Genomic DNA, 14,879 nt, shown 5'->3' with positions numbered 1-14,879 from the left:
GAATCGATAAGGAATCGGATCGATAAGCAACATCGATAATGGAATCGGAATCGTTAAATTCTTATCAATTCCCATCCCTACTTGTGGGTTTAGAACAACACAGGTGTCGATTGTGACATAAGATAAAATTAACATTTTGGGGTGATAACTAACCCTAAGCCTACATTAAATATATCCTAAACTCCTTTAACATTTAAGTATTTACATTTCTTGTTCTTTTCATTAGTGAGTTTGAGACTGAAAACCCAAAATAGGTGCTCACATGACAGTTCTTTCTTTTTTTAACGCCATACCAGCTTCTAAGGGTATATTCATGGCGAGAATAAAGTATAAATAAATCAAAGGAAGATTAAAAAAGATGTTTCAAATTTATTTCCTCTAGAAATCTTAAAACCATGCTTGGGCTTCCTTGATTAAAAACCTTTTCACATACCAGTTAAAAATGTTAAAAACACAACAATAATTAAGGAGACATACCTGATGGAATAAAATCATCATCTTCCTCAGTGAGATCTTCGTCTTCTGTGGGTTCAGTTTTTATTTCTGTCGGTTCAGTTTTGATTTCTGTGGGTTCAGTTTTAATCTTCATCATGAGGTTCGTGCAGTCGATGAGTTTAACTGAACACATCTTCAGTTTGGTCTGCAGGATCTGCTGCTGTTCTCCAGCGTTACAGACAGAATCCAGAGACTCTGTGGAGGTTTGATCCTCCTGTAAGCTCTGTTTACTGTCACACACTGTAGTGTCCTGCATCGTCTCAACACTTAAATACACAAAGACAAGACTCTGTTTACACTCAATGAAACACGCAAGAGAGAAAAACACTGAGGACACACAAACACATCACACGCGCTCTTTCTTTCTTTCGTGAGTTTATTTGCGGACTAAAGAGCTGCAGCGCCTCCTGCTGTACTGGAGAGAGAAGACGCTCACTGCTTTACAATGGCTTTAGCAAAACAACTATGCGTCTTATTTATGGACAGAAATCACCACAAACTATTGTATAAAGTAATGACTAAATGAAAAGAAAGGGTGGGGAAATAATTGCTGAAGAATAAAGACAAAACGTCAAGCTTTTAAAGTCATAAAGGATATAGTAGGACAAAGAGATTATGATCAGATTAAAAATACAAACACATTATTTTCACAACGTTGTATTTTTTATGGTAATGTGCGCCACAACATTTTAAAAACTTTTAAAAACCACACCCTAAAAAAAACAAAAAAGGATGTTTTAAAAACATTTTGAAATAACTAATTGGCACATTTTCTCTAGGTAGTAAAAAACGTAAATCACATCTGTTCACTATGAAAACAAAACCTGACCAAAATGCAACATTTGTAAGACGTTTTGTGTTAAAATAACCACCTTAGAATAAAACGTTAAAAGAACATCATGACCAAAATCAGGGCCGTAGCTAGAGAATTCTGGGTCCCCTGAAAAAAAAATATAAACTACAAGTTTCTAAGCAGTTGCACACATCTAAATGCTTTTTGGCATTCAGAAATAGACCCAGATAGATTTCAGCCTACTAATACTTGCACTGAATCACCAATTTCACATGTATTTTGTGTATTTTTAAAATACAAAATAGGGCCTACTGTATTTGTATTTAAATACATTTTTCGACACAGTATTGTGTTTGAAATACATTTCCATCTATTTATGCCCATCTCTGCAACTAATACAGTAACAAAAGATAAGAAATTGTCACATAATAGTAAATACCATTTTAGTGACCAGCAATATAATAGCTTTTTCAGTTATACCAATAGTTTTATCAGTCTGTTATCAAATTCTTGAAGTAAAAATTCAGAAATGAAAAAGAATGCAGTCAAATGTACAAATCAAACTACTCAAATTACTCAAGTGTCCTTATTTTGGATGAAGATATTATGGCACTGTATTAGTACAGTGTGTTGTACTCATGTACTCTTTAGTGTAATAAATCACATAAATATTAGGCAGGACAGTAATGCTCATGACCTGTGTTGTGTCCCTTTATCCGATGTGTTATTCAAAACACAACAGCACTTTGACTCAGACCCTTGGCCCAAACATAAACAAATGGCCATCAACTCAAGCAATGAAACAAAAGGTACCAGGGTCACAGTTACCTGGCTAATTTCTTTCATATTAAGATGAGAGACAGGAGCTTACAGGAACACACTTACATTATCATTTACAGGACAGTTCTATTTGGTTTTGCTCTCAAACATGATGAATATATATACAATAAGATAAAGACAATGACTTAAAATTATATTTCAACAATTGAAAAGATATTGCGTTCGCTCGCAAAAAAGAGCCTATTTTTTTGCAAACCTTGTGTTCTTGTGAGTAACCACAGCACAGCGTTCAGTGTCACCTGAGGCAGTTTATTAGGCAATGGCATTATGGATGTCTGCTGTTTATAGATACAGTCTTGTTCAAAACAATAGCAGCACAATGTGACCAACCAGAACAATCAAGGCCTTCAGTACACCTTTTCATTGCCACGTGGCAAACAAGCCACCAGTAGGTTCAGCAGACTCCCAGAAAACAAACAAGACCCAGCATTCATGACACGCACGCTCCCAAGGCTGCGCAACTGGGGTATTAGTTGAAAGGGGTGTGTTCAAAAAAATAGCAGTGTCTACCTTTGACTGTACAAACTCAAAACTATTTTGTACAAACTTTTTTTTCTGGGATTTAGCAATCATGTGAATCACTAAACTAATATTTAGTTGTATGACCACAGTTTTTTAAAACTGCTTGACATCTGTGTGGCATGGAGTCAACCAACTTGTGGCACCTCTCAGCTGTTATTCCACTCCATGATTCTTTAACAACATTCCACAATTCATTCACATTTCTTGGTTTTACAGCATTTTTAAATATCACCCCACAAGTTCTCAATTGGATTAAGGTCTGGAGATTGGGCTGGCCTCTCCATAACATTAATTTTGTTGGTTTGGAACCAAGACTTGGCCCATTTACTAGTGTGTTTTGGGTCATTGTCTTGTTGAAACAACCATTTCAAGGGCATGTCCTCTTCAGCATAGGGCAACATGACCTCTTCAAGTATTTTAACATATGCAAACTGATCCATGATCCCTGGTATGCGATAAATAGGCCTAACACCATAGTAGGAGAAACATGCCCATATCATGATGCTTGCACCTCCATGCTTCACTGTCTTCACTGTGTTCTGTGGCTTGAATTCAGAGTTTGGGGGTCATCTCACAAACTGCCTGTGGCCCTTGGACCCAAAAAGAACAATTTTACTCTCATCAGTCCACAAAATGTTCCTCCATTTCTCTTTAGGCCAGTTGATGTGTTCTTTGGCAAATTGTAACCTCTTCTGCACATGCCTTTTTTTTAACAGAGGGACTTTGCGGGGGATTCTTGAAAATAGATTAGCTTCACACAGACGTCTTCTAACTGTCACAGTACTTACAGGTAACTCCAGACTGTCTTTGATCATCCTGGAGGTGATCATTGGCTGAGCCTTTGCCATTCTGGTTATTCTTCTATCCATTTTGATGGTTGTCTTCCGTTTTCTTCCACGTCTCTCTGGTTTTGCTCTCCATTTTAAGTCATTGGAGATCATTTTAGCTGAACAGCCTATCATTTTTTGCACCTCTTTATAGGTTTTCCCCTCTCCAATCAACTTTTTAATCAAAGTACGCTGTTCTTCTGAACAATGTCTTGAACGACCCATTTCCTCAGCTTTCAAATGCATGTTCAACAAGTGTTGTCTTCATCCTTAAATAGGGGCCACCTGATTCACACCTGTTTCTTCACAAAATTGATGACCTCAGTTATTGAATGCCACACTGCTATTTTTTTGAACACACCCCTTTCAACTAATTCAACTACTTGCCCAATTGCACAGCCCCAAGAGCGCGCACACCATGAATGCCGGGCCTCACCCGCCCTCCGAGAATCCACTGAACCCACCGGCAACTTGCCTGCCACGCAGCAACAAAAAAATACACCAAAAACCTTGATCACTCTGGTTAGTCACATTGCACTGCCATTATCCTGAACAAGACCGTATAACTACTGTTATTAAAGAATTATAAAACAATAAAGCTCTGCGATGGAGGACGATCTTTAGGAGATTCTTACGTTACAACCAGAAGAGGACATCAACCACATGAAATGGGACAAGGTGGGTGATGTTTCATTAAGAGTCAGTGGCCTTTATTTAGCTGATATCTAAAATGATAGCTACTTTTAATGAGTCAGATGTGTTAACGTGTAAACATTTAATATTATTCTTTAAAATCATGGCCACATATTCATGAAATAACCGTTTCCTCACCATTTTCTAGTCAATTAAAGGGGCCATGGCACAAGACTTTTTAAGATGTCAATTAAATCTTTGGTGTCCCCAGAGCACATATGTGAAGTTTTAGTTCAAAATATAATTAATTTATTATAGCATGTTAAAATTGCCACCTTGTAGGTGTGTGTAAAAATGTGCCGTTTTGGGTGCGTCCTTTAAAATGCAAATGAGCTGATAAAATTCAAACACAATGATCACAATGATGGTGGTTTGTTGCAATTAAAACTCAATTGTACTTTTTTCTGAACTTAATGGCAGTGCTGTGGTTGGATAGTGCAGATTAAGGGGTGGTATTATTATAATAAGAGCCCCTTATGACATCATTTGTGAGTAGGGGTGTAACGAATAATCGTGCAAATGCTCGTTATCTCAATGAATGAATTTGAATGAATTACGGTGAAATCCCGGCACATCCGAATGCCAGGGGGCGCTCTCATGCAGAAACTCCCTTTGTGCCACACAAGAAGTAGCATTACAAACGCTATTCCAGGAAATGTCAACACGGGAATATTTATACGCTGTTCTTCAAATTGTTTCAGGTATTTTCATGATAATAAAGAATGTTTTGAATAATTTTGTTTAGGGATGGGCAATATAAACGATATGCAATATAAACGATAGAAAATTGGCATACGATAGAGATTTTAAATCTATCGCGATAATGCGTGTTGATGACACAATCTACCCGCGAACTTTAGAGCCACGAGCTGCAGCCGAATAAACATGGATGAAAGCGTCAGCGAAACAGAGTAACTCGTGAAAAAGACTGATGCAACATCTATTTTTTGGTTAAATAAGTTAACTGCTGCTCCACGCGCGAAATTGGCATTATGGTCTAGTAATTGTGAAACATGCAGTATATATATATATATGCAGTATAGTCCTCACAAGCATTTAAAGTGTTTAGTGTTATAAAAATAATTAACTGTGTTTTTAGCAGGTAGATCTTGTCGGCTTTATCATTTTAAAAGTAGATCACCACACAAAAAAGTCTGGACACCCCTGCTGTAGAGTGTGTCAGGCAAAAGTTCCAGCTAAGAGAGGTACAAGACTAATCTGGCCATAACGGTTTACTTTTAGTTACTTTTTTAGCAGTTTGGCTTTTGTAAGGGTCTATATAACCTGTTCTGAAACGAGTCTATTGAAATTATTATATCGCAATACATATCGCTATCGCAAGAGGCTGCAATGTATAACGCAATATGGATTTTAGGCCATATCGCCCATCCCTAATTTTGTTTAACGAGTGTTGCTTTTTTAAATGCACATTATAAACGACTTCGACTCATAATGATTTTAGATTTATAAGGACACTGAGAACTGAGAGCATTTGAAAGGTTTTTCACCTGTATGAACTCTCTGATGGGCTTTCAAGTGACTTGACTGAGCAAACTTCTTGTCACACTGAGAGCATTTGAAAGGTTTTTCACCTGTATGTATTCTCTTGTGAATTTTTAAGGCATACTGTTGTCTAAAACTCATCCCACAGAAACTACAGTGATGAGGTTTCTCTCCAGTATGAACGCTTTGATGGGCTTGTAAGTAACGTGACAGAGCAAACGTCTTGTCGCACTGAGAGCATTTGAAAGGTTTTTCACCTGTATGAAGTCTCTGGTGTAATACTAAACTGCCATGGCGAGTAAAACTCCTCCCACAAACACTACAATGATAAGATTTTTTTCCAGTATGTACTCTCTGGTGGGATTTTAAGTAACCTGACTGAGTAAAGGTCTTGTCACACTGAGAGCATTTGTAAGATTTTTCATGAATTCTCTTGTGATTTAGTAATGTAGCCTTTACACTAAAACTCTTCCCACAGACACTACAGTGATAAGGTTTCTCTCCAGTATGAACTCTCTGATGAGCTTGTAAGTAACCTGACTGAGCAAACGTCTTGTCACACTGAGAGCATTTGTAAGGTTTTTCACCTGTATGAAGTCTCTTGTGATGTAGTAATGTAGCCTTTGCACTAAAACTCTTCCCACAGACACTACAGTGATAAGGTTTCTCTCCAGTATGAACCTTCTGATGAACTCTTAATTGAGATGATTTAGAGAAGCTCTTTCCACAGTGATCACAGATGTAAGGTTTCTCTCCAGTGTGAACTTTCTCATGGGCTTGTAAGTAACTTGACTGAGCAAACGTCTTGTCACACTGAGAGCATTTGAAAGGTTTTTCACCTGTATGAAGTCTCTGATGAACTTTAAGATTGGATTTGGTTGTGAAGTATTTTCCACATTCAGTGCAGTTGAAAGGCTTTTCATCACTGTGTGTCCTCATGTGAACATTTAGATCAGAGGAAGAGCCAAAAGTCTTCCCACACTGCTCACAGTAAAACTGCTGCTTCTTCTTCTTCTCTCTGTGGTCTTCTGAATGAAGTTTCTTCTCTTGTAAGGTAGTAAAGCTGATCTCAGATCTGGTGAAGAGTTTCTGTTCTGTGTGTTTTCTCTCATGTCTCTCTAAATGTCTCTGTGAGCTGAATGTCTTTCCACAGGTGATGCAGGAAAGAGTTTGTGCTGTCAGTCGCTCTTTTGATGTTGAGGACGTTATTTCTATATCCAAACATGAATCACTCTTCACATCTGAAAGAAACATGAAACAAATAAATTGTCTTTTCACTCTTATTTACACAAAGAAGGATGAAGAATTGAGATTCTGTATTTGTTTCTAGATTCACACATATAGACAAAAGACAGATGTCAGTCCTGTTATTACAGCTGGGTCATTGCTAGGGATTAGGGATGGGACGGTTACAAAATTTCATATCATGATTATAGTGACCAAAGTTATCATGGTTATCAATATTATCATGGTTTTCTTAAATTGAGATGTAAATGTTGAAAAAGAACTGATACACACACTGAAAACATTTTAACAAGTTTTATTTTTGAAAATCAGCAAACAACAAATACAATTAGCAGCTGTATGCACTTTTTAAAGCATAAATATTAAATCAGGGGTGTCCAGCCTTTTTTGTGTCACAATCTACTTTTAAAATGATAAAGCTGACAAGACCTACCTGCTAAAAACATTTTTTAACAAAACACTGTTAAATTTTTTAATAACACTTTAAATGTGTGTTAGGGGGACTATCTCTACGTTAAATTTAGGGCTGTCACCATAACCGGAGATGCGGTTTTGATGAAATAAACTGACAACATTATCAGAAGCATCTCTCTCTCGTTCGGTTGGTCGATCGATCGCACGCACATACACCATACATGTGGATCAACTCCTGCATGTATGTGCATCCAAATTTCGAAAGTTAGACGACTTAGCAGCGGGCAGGCATAAGATTTATAAAAACACACTTGAGAAGAAATGCGCAACAACTCAAAAAGACTTCTAAGACCATAATGCCAATTTGGCACTTTGTTTTCCGAAGCTCGTGGAGGGGTGGAGCAGCATACACAGTTATTAACTTAAATGCGATCTACCGGCATTGCATTTGCGATCGACTGGTTGTATTGGACACCCCTGCATTAAATGAACATTAACATGGAGCCCTGAGATGTATGAACCTGTTTTAATGAACAGTAGCTTAAATAAGGACATCAAATGCACACATAAACAACGCATTAAAACACAGTGCACCTGTTACTGCATCCGTCACGCCTTCTCGCGCAAAAACTAATGTTGCATGCGCGCGCCTGCGTCAAGCTGATTCTGTCTGGACAGGATTTACCGCAAGTTATCAAAATCACGGTAATCAAACACGGTTGTAATGATAATAACATTTTAATTGATAATACTTACCGTCAGGACATTTTATCATGGTTAATCGTGAAACCGGTAATTGTCCCATCCCTACTAGGGATGGGCATGAGTACTCGATTACTCGAGTACTCGAACGTGGCATCGATGATCGATCACGAAAACGATGATCATGTGGGTTTATTTATTAATTAATTTATTTATTTGTGGTTATGGCGGCATTTGGATGTCTGGTTAGCAGCATTACAAGCGCCTGTGGTAGTAAAAACTGGGTGCGTGTTTGACGTTGTGTTGAGCTTTGCATACCGGCCTATGACATCACTTACGTTAACATGCATGATTCAAAAACAAACAGATAAAGTCTCACTAGCTTACCCATGCAGCAGCAACCGCCAACCGTGCAATGCTGTAGAGCCGCATCACTGAGACACTATGGTTTAAAAGGATGTCCTGATTTTGGGATTCACTTCGATAGGATGAAAATACAGTCAGTCAGATGCAAAACAGCACCGTCACAAGTACCCTTGTATCATCTCATGTTTAAACATCAAATGTCAAGAGATACAAGGGAGCCATACGAGCATACATCCTGACTGACAACAGGTGAGCGCACGACGCTAATAGCTAAAATGATAGCAAAAGCTGCTTAATGTTATCAAGCTTGTGCTTTGGCTGGACGTATTTTAAAACGCGCTGTTATGGTGCACATCCACAACAGGAGTTAAACTTTCTGTCTAATACATAACTTTAACTTGTTTATATATTTAAAGAAGAACATTTTCTGGAAAGCATTAAACTTTGTGAAGATCATAAAAAACGCTGGCGCTGGCTGGCAACTTTTTTTAAAAACGCTGGCGGTGAAAGAGTTTTGCATTTTGTGCAGATATATGCACGTTGTATAATATCATCACGCAGCTTTTCCTGTTAGAGGTTTATGTTAAAAACATTTAATTAATTAATAATCTAGCATGTGTTCTTTGTTCTGTCATAGTTTCTTCAAAATTAAGTTTTATTTGAGTGTTTTTAATTTCAATATTTTTAGTTTCACCATGACGTATACGCTCCGTCCCTTTAATTGCCCCGCCCCCAGTTAATTAAGTACTTGTTTTTTAGACCTATGGATTAATCTAAATAAATAAAGAAAATGACATAAATGCACATCCCTAGTCATTGCACATCAAATAAATCAACACGAATAAAACTTTTTGTTAATATTGTGGCATATGGCTGGGCTATAACTGTCTGATTAAAGTTGCAATATAATATATATTTATTATAACTTATATATAATAAAGGTTCCCTCTTAATCTCCTAAGGTCTCTTGATCTCAACATCTGTTCCTACCCCCCCTCCAAAAAAACTTTCCAACAATCTCGGTTTGACATTAAAGACCCCCTTTGAAGCTGGATAGAGAGCTGAAAAGGTGTGAAATGGCCCAGCAGAGACTTAAGAAATGTCTTTGAAGAAACCAAAACTGTCCTTCCCCTGTAAATACCTGTATGCATGTTTGATGCATGTTGGTTCTTCTTTTTGAAACCTTTTATATAAGCTGTTTTCTCATCCAAGATTGGGTTTCCATAACTATTCTAGATCACCTATGATATATAGATGTTTTAGTTTGATTTAGGATTTGCTGCTATCTACATGAATCACAACTTAATTTAAACCATTCATATTTGGTATCAAACTGTTAATTTCTTCTTCAGTGATAAATAGTTTATTTTTTTGTTCCTTTTTTGTTTAATAATCTGAACTAGGGATGCACCAATATGTTTTTTTTTTTTTGCTGATAACGATTTAAACAGACAACAATTGGCCGATACCGATATTAAACACATATACAATACTATACAGTTGGCCTATTAGTTTATTTTTGCATCAAATTATTTTTTACTAAACAGGGATTGGATCAATTTTACATTCATCTGGCCAACACTAGTCCCTTTCACCCATACAGTCTTTACTGGTAATTTACTGGTAAATTGCAGTTAACATGTCATGTGTGAACAGAACCTTTCCGGTAAATCAGTGCTGCCAATTTACCAGTAAGAGAGGTTGTAAGATTACCAGTAATTTACCGGTAAGCTCTATGTGTGAATGAAAATATAGGATTACAGGCATTTAGAGCGGACGATGTCAGACCGCGCTGACAGCTTCGGGCCAATCATTACGTTTTAATACAGGTGAAGCGATAACCCCCGCATTGTAACAGACGTTTCTACACACATGCTGCTTAAAAGTCGAGCACACCTGAAGTTAACATCCACATTTCTTCACCAAAGTTGTTTAAAACAGCTTACCATTTATTTGTCGAATTGTCGACGTCCTTAGTACATTCTCTGTGAAGCCTAATGTGCAAACTCAAGTTCCGTTTGGCTTACAAATACAACACTGAGCTCGCCGGCTGCGCGGAACAGGTAACTTCCGCTTTCTCTCCGAGTTTACTGGTATTTTGATACTGATGTGTGAATGATGTCTTACTGGTAAAAAGACGGAATGGCACTGCATGTGTGAACAGCACATTTTTGTATTTACTGGTAAATTCATTCTGGTAAATTCATGGTAATTTACTAGAATTACTGTGTGAAAGAGGCTATAATAAAAGAGGCACAAAGTAAGATCAAATGTTGCTCAGATTTTGAAAAAAGGACATTTTCCCAAAATACTCCTACTATATCCCAAGGGTGTAACTTTAGATGAGAAGTGGGGAAGACACAAAATGGGGGGGGGGGGGGTGTTTTTTCGACTTGAATCCCATTCCCTGCATTTAGATTTGTTCAGGGACTATGGTGATACAAAATACAGTGCATTCCCACATATCGGAAAGATCCCTGAAAGACATGTGACGTGTTTAAAGTCCTGCAGTCTGCAGTGTCTTAAGTTTGCTTATTAAACATTATTTCTCTCTCCAGAAACCACTCGCCAGTGTTTTGTTTATGATAAGACTATAAAGGAACATGACTCGCCGTTCTATGCTGGTGAATGATCTCACTTCTGCATGGATAGTGACGAGCTACCTGATATCTGCTTCAGTCCAGCTGGCTGTCATTTCTTGTCGTGAATGTTGATCTGCATGTAAATCCCTTGTTTTAAAGAGCTGAACCATAAATTCATTGTTGTGAAGACACATGCGTTCTCACTACGACACGCCCATTATGGCACTGGTTCTACGTCTTGTTCACACTGAGGGCTTTCCGGTATTTTACAGGAATGTTACTAGGTCCTCTTTTCAGGAGCGATCCCAGAACATTTACCGGACGTGTTAGCTTTCACGCAGAGGCTTGACTGCCAATTTTACGAGTATTTTCTGGGACCAGAGTGTTGAGTTAATGAGGTTATACTGTAGTAGAGCTGAACGATGTGAGGAAAAGTTGCGATGTGCGATGACATTGTTTAATGTTGCGATGACGATGTGAGTTGCGATAAATATTTTATCTTTTTTCATGTTTTAGGGGCCATTCACATGTCGCGCCTAAAAACAATTGGAAAACACTAGACACGTAGGTTATTGTCACATGACCTGCACGCTGCGCTTGTGTCATTCTGAAAAGTTTAAATGTTTTTGAAATACCTGGAAAAAAACGAGCGCGTCGCACCGCGTGTGAGTCGCAACCGCTGCGCTTCCAGAGCGCACATACATTTTAAATAATAAACTTGAGCACGCAATAGATGCAATATGAGAATCACCGCTTCCACAGTACCTGTGTTTGCAGCGTCATCTCTCCTAAATCCAAAATAATTCCATGATATAGCTGAAGTACTGTTCATTTTCACCACAAGGTCTTCGTCTGACAACACATTTTCCTCACTCTTCTCTCCTTCCTCTGCCATCGTTTATGGCAGTGTTCTTCACTCCCAATCCTGGAGAGCCGGTGTCCTGCAGAGTTTAGCTCCAACCTTAATCAAACACACCTACCTGTGATCTTCTAGTGATCATGAAGACATTGATTAGCTTGCTCAGGTGTGTTTGATTAAGGTTGGAGCTAAACTCTGCAGGACACCGGCTCTCCAGGGCTGGGAGTGAAGAACACTGGTTTATGCTAACAGACACAGCGTCGCATCTGACACCTCACAAATCAATCTAAGCGTAGCTGACTGCGTAGCTGACTTGGGGGTTCCCCTGATTGGCCTAATAGCATGAACGCGCAAACCATCTCTGCGTCCGAAACCGCCTACTTCCATACTATATAGTAGGCAAAGTAGTGCTTTTTGCATACTAGTATGGTAGTAGGCGATTTTGGACGCAGCACATGTCTTCAGGACTAAACGTGATTACTGTTTTCCCTTCATTCATCGCGTCAAGGCTGTCTGTTGCGATGTGTTCATCGTGTGAGTTCATATCGCGATGACGATGAAAATTCTATGTATCGTTCAGCCCTATACTGTAGGCTATACTTGAGCTGTTACACACCAACAAAATTGTAACATTTAAAAATAGCAGTATTTTTCTAGAAATACCATCTTCCATCTTTAACATCTGCCTTAAAGGCAGAGTCCACGATGTTTGAAAAACGCTTTGGAAAAGGAGACGGGCCGACTACCAAAACACACTTATAGCCGATCAGCAGTAAGGAGCGTGTCTACTAACCGACATCCTTGCCGGTTGCGTATGTGTGAGGCGGGTCTATCAACAGAAGGTCCAGATTCTATTGGGGTAGGGGCGTGTTTGTTTAGGTGATTTCAAATATCAACATTGGCTTTCAAACATCGTGGACTCCGCCTTTAAATAAGCTTGTATAGCTTTTATTATTATTATTTATAAGGTGAATAACAGGTTTTACACACCAGTAGCTTCAGTAAAGCAAAAATAACGAAAGATCATTGAAACAGTGAACTTGAGAAAACAGCTAAACTAAATGATTATTCATATATTATTTGTTTTTATCAACGAGATTTTAAAATGAAGAGGACACCTATAGCAGATTATAGCATAAATTTCCATTGATTTATTAAAGCTGTTGCAAGGTGAAAAGCTTTAAAATAGATACACTTACTGGACTAGTTTAATTTCTTACACCCTGAAGCTATTTTGGGGATTTTCGCCTGGATTGTCCACTCTGGTGGTCACCAGCATACCAGCAGCTAAACACAACATATGCTGGTCTTTCTGGTATGACTGGTCTTTCAGCATTGGATGCTGGTGATAATGCTGGTTTGTTGCTGGTCCTAATGCTGGTTTGGTGCTGGTTTAGCTGGTGCGAATGCTGGTTTAGCTGGTGTTCACTAGCCAACCAGCACACAACACAAAGCTCGTTTTGCTGGTATGCTGTTTTTTCATCAGGGTTAAAAAAAGATGAATAAATACTGTAACAAATGTATTGCTCATGGTTTGTTCATGTTAGTTAAAGCAACACTATGTAGTTTCCATGTAAAGTTGACTTACAGCTCCCCCATGTGGTTGAAAAGCGCAACAGTGCCTGGTATCAGGAAAGGGGTATAAACGGAGGTTGGAGCCAGCTGCAAATGGGTGGGTTAGCAGCAAGTGGGTGGAGCTTTAGCCGCAAGTGGGCTGTACAAACTTCCAGAGGATTCACCACCGTCCCATTTGAATCGTAAACTCCTCCTACTTGCACATTTCTGAAATCCCTCCTACTTGCGGCATAAGCTTCTCCCACTTGCGGCATAAGGTCCTCCCACCTGCAGTCTCCGGGCTGCAGCGATATATACTTGGGTATCAGACACTCTTCTGCAGGCAGGGCGAGGGGCGGGGCTGTGTGCTCTACCCTCCACCGCCACTTTCAGAGTGTGCTTGCTAGGAGGCTGCTCAGGTTGCAGCAACAGTACAATTTGTCCAGTTAAAAGTTGTTCTATCACTGAAATAATTTTAGAGACATTATTTAAAGGTAAAAAAACTACATAGTGTTGCTTTAATACATTAACTAATGTTAACTAATGAACCTTATTGTAAAGTGTTACCACAATATCAAAAGCTTCTCCCTTAGGCTACATAATATTCTCTTCATAAGACATGTCAAATTGATCAGAAATCTTTAAAATATATTTTGTCCACACATATTTAAGTGAACGTTACTAAATCAAGAAAGAGATAAAAAATTTGGCTAAAATAATGTAGTCTCGGAGGTAAAGATAGACAAATAAAACATTTCATTAACTTACCACGAATCTTACCACAGCAGTTTATCCGCCTAACATTAAGCTATCTCTGTTTTAACATCAATCACAAGCTTCTTTTAACATCATATTCTCTTCATATAGACGTTAAAAACGTTTTGTTTCTCATATTTAAGTTACTAAATGACGAAAGAGAAAAAAGATATCGGTAAAATAATGTTTTTTCTGAGGTGAAAATTAGGCGAGTTCGCAAGCACGTACTGCAGCAGTGGAGCGCGCACAACTTGTGCGCTAATAAAGAATACAATAGATTTATTGATGTTTTCATTTAATTTCCTTAACAATTCAGCAGTAGTGAACCCATACGGAGCAGTAGGCATTTACTGCGCTGCCCTGTGAGCTTTACCAAGGCTGAATCCCAAACCGCCTACTTCCATACTATATAGTAGGGATGCTCCGATCGATCGGCCGCAGATCGGTATCGGCCGATAACGGCATTAGATGACTCGATCGGTCCTCGTTAAATTTGCCGATCTCATGAACCGATCTTTTGTCTTTTCATGATATGGCTCCTCAATGCGGCTGCATGTAGAGACCATTTTTACGCACTGAGAGCATTTTTATAACCCGTGGCTGATGAGCGACGTGTAGATTTGCATTTCTCTCTTTGCCTTTACAGAGATATATGTATTTTCTATGAGGACGCGGTCCGGTCCTAACATCGAGACCCGTCTTCACATCCCCATCAAACAGCGTATATA

At 38.6% G+C, this 14,879-nt stretch overlaps 1 protein-coding gene and 1 pseudogene; both read right to left on the bottom strand.

The window, feature by feature from the left end:
* The window catches only part of LOC129439007 (uncharacterized), a 109,430-nt gene that overhangs the window by 72,638 nt on the left and 21,913 nt on the right, over window positions 1-14,879 (bottom strand).
* Window positions 1-14,879, bottom strand: part of LOC129437134 (uncharacterized) — a 33,148-nt pseudogene that overhangs the window by 15,670 nt on the left and 2,599 nt on the right.

The sequence above is a fragment of the Misgurnus anguillicaudatus genome, chromosome 24 (assembly GCF_027580225.2).
Source record: "Misgurnus anguillicaudatus chromosome 24, ASM2758022v2, whole genome shotgun sequence".
NCBI classification, from domain to species: Eukaryota; Metazoa; Chordata; class Actinopteri; order Cypriniformes; family Cobitidae; genus Misgurnus; species Misgurnus anguillicaudatus.
This window is presented reverse-complemented; position numbering and strand designations above follow the sequence as displayed.